The sequence below is a fragment of the Musa acuminata genome, unplaced genomic scaffold (assembly GCF_036884655.1).
Source record: "Musa acuminata AAA Group cultivar baxijiao unplaced genomic scaffold, Cavendish_Baxijiao_AAA HiC_scaffold_100, whole genome shotgun sequence".
NCBI lineage: Eukaryota > Viridiplantae > Streptophyta > Magnoliopsida > Zingiberales > Musaceae > Musa > Musa acuminata.
Window position 1 is genome coordinate 32,501 of NW_027020379.1, and position 2,500 is coordinate 35,000.

Sequence of the window (2,500 nt, forward strand, 5' to 3'; positions counted from 1 at the left end):
TTCTTGCATTGCGCGGTGACCGTCGAGAGCGGAGCAAAACGTCAGCCATCTCAGCACCCTGGAACCCCCCGGGTGGCACAGGGCTGGATGGGGCTTTCGTATAGCAGGGACGGTGCTGCCTCTCGCTTCGCTCGCTGTCCGCCGCTCGCCGCTCGCTCGTGCAGCCAAAAATGGCCAGTTTTGGCCCGTTTTTGGGCCGTTTTGGCCAGTTTTTGGCCTGTTCTTGCATTGCGCGGTGACCGTCGAGAGCGGAGCAAAACGTCAGCCATCTCAGCACCCTGGAACCCCCCGGGTGGCACAGGGCTGGATGGGGCTTTCGTATAGCAGGGACGGTGCTGCCTCTCGCTTCGCTCGCTGTCCGCCGCTCGCCGCTCGCTCGTGCAGCCAAAAATGGCCAGTTTTGGCCCGTTTTTGGGCCGTTTTGGCCAGTTTTTGGCCTGTTCTTGCATTGCGCGGTGACCGTCGAGAGCGGAGCAAAACGTCAGCCATCTCAGCACCCTGGAACCCCCCGGGTGGCACAGGGCTGGATGGGGCTTTCGTATAGCAGGGACGGTGCTGCCTCTCGCTTCGCTCGCTGTCCGCCGCTCGCCGCTCGCTCGTGCAGCCAAAAATGGCCAGTTTTGGCCCGTTTTTGGGCCGTTTTGGCCAGTTTTTGGCCTGTTCTTGCATTGCGCGGTGACCGTCGAGAGCGGAGCAAAACGTCAGCCATCTCAGCACCCTGGAACCCCCCGGGTGGCACAGGGCTGGATGGGGCTTTCGTATAGCAGGGACGGTGCTGCCTCTCGCTTCGCTCGCTGTCCGCCGCTCGCCGCTCGCTCGTGCAGCCAAAAATGGCCAGTTTTGGCCCGTTTTTGGGCCGTTTTGGCCAGTTTTTGGCCTGTTCTTGCATTGCGCGGTGACCGTCGAGAGCGGAGCAAAACGTCAGCCATCTCAGCACCCTGGAACCCCCCGGGTGGCACAGGGCTGGATGGGGCTTTCGTATAGCAGGGACGGTGCTGCCTCTCGCTTCGCTCGCTGTCCGCCGCTCGCCGCTCGCTCGTGCAGCCAAAAATGGCCAGTTTTGGCCCGTTTTTGGGCCGTTTTGGCCAGTTTTTGGCCTGTTCTTGCATTGCGCGGTGACCGTCGAGAGCGGAGCAAAACGTCAGCCATCTCAGCACCCTGGAACCCCCCGGGTGGCACAGGGCTGGATGGGGCTTTCGTATAGCAGGGACGGTGCTGCCTCTCGCTTCGCTCGCTGTCCGCCGCTCGCCGCTCGCTCGTGCAGCCAAAAATGGCCAGTTTTGGCCCGTTTTTGGGCCGTTTTGGCCAGTTTTTGGCCTGTTCTTGCATTGCGCGGTGACCGTCGAGAGCGGAGCAAAACGTCAGCCATCTCAGCACCCTGGAACCCCCCGGGTGGCACAGGGCTGGATGGGGCTTTCGTATAGCAGGGACGGTGCTGCCTCTCGCTTCGCTCGCTGTCCGCCGCTCGCCGCTCGCTCGTGCAGCCAAAAATGGCCAGTTTTGGCCCGTTTTTGGGCCGTTTTGGCCAGTTTTTGGCCTGTTCTTGCATTGCGCGGTGACCGTCGAGAGCGGAGCAAAACGTCAGCCATCTCAGCACCCTGGAACCCCCCGGGTGGCACAGGGCTGGATGGGGCTTTCGTATAGCAGGGACGGTGCTGCCTCTCGCTTCGCTCGCTGTCCGCCGCTCGCCGCTCGCTCGTGCAGCCAAAAATGGCCAGTTTTGGCCCGTTTTTGGGCCGTTTTGGCCAGTTTTTGGCCTGTTCTTGCATTGCGCGGTGACCGTCGAGAGCGGAGCAAAACGTCAGCCATCTCAGCACCCTGGAACCCCCCGGGTGGCACAGGGCTGGATGGGGCTTTCGTATAGCAGGGACGGTGCTGCCTCTCGCTTCGCTCGCTGTCCGCCGCTCGCCGCTCGCTCGCGCAGCCAAAAATGGCCAGTTTTGGCCCGTTTTTGGGCCGTTTTGGCCAGTTTTTGGCCTGTTCTTGCATTGCGCGGTGACCGTCGAGAGCGGAGCAAAACGTCAGCCATCTCAGCACCCTGGAACCCCCCGGGTGGCACAGGGCTGGATGGGGCTTTCGTATAGCAGGGACGGTGCTGCCTCTCGCTTCGCTCGCTGTCCGCCGCTCGCCGCTCGCTCGTGCAGCCAAAAATGGCCAGTTTTGGCCCGTTTTTGGGCCGTTTTGGCCAGTTTTTGGCCTGTTCTTGCATTGCGCGGTGACCGTCGAGAGCGGAGCAAAACGTCAGCCATCTCAGCACCCTGGAACCCCCCGGGTGGCACAGGGCTGGATGGGGCTTTCGTATAGCAGGGACGGTGCTGCCTCTCGCTTCGCTCGCTGTCCGCCGCTCGCCGCTCGCTCGCGCAGCCAAAAATGGCCAGTTTTGGCCCGTTTTTGGGCCGTTTTGGCCAGTTTTTGGCCTGTTCTTGCATTGCGCGGTGACCGTCGAGAGCGGAGCAAAACGTCAGCCATCTCAGCACCCTGGAACCCCCCGGGTGGCACA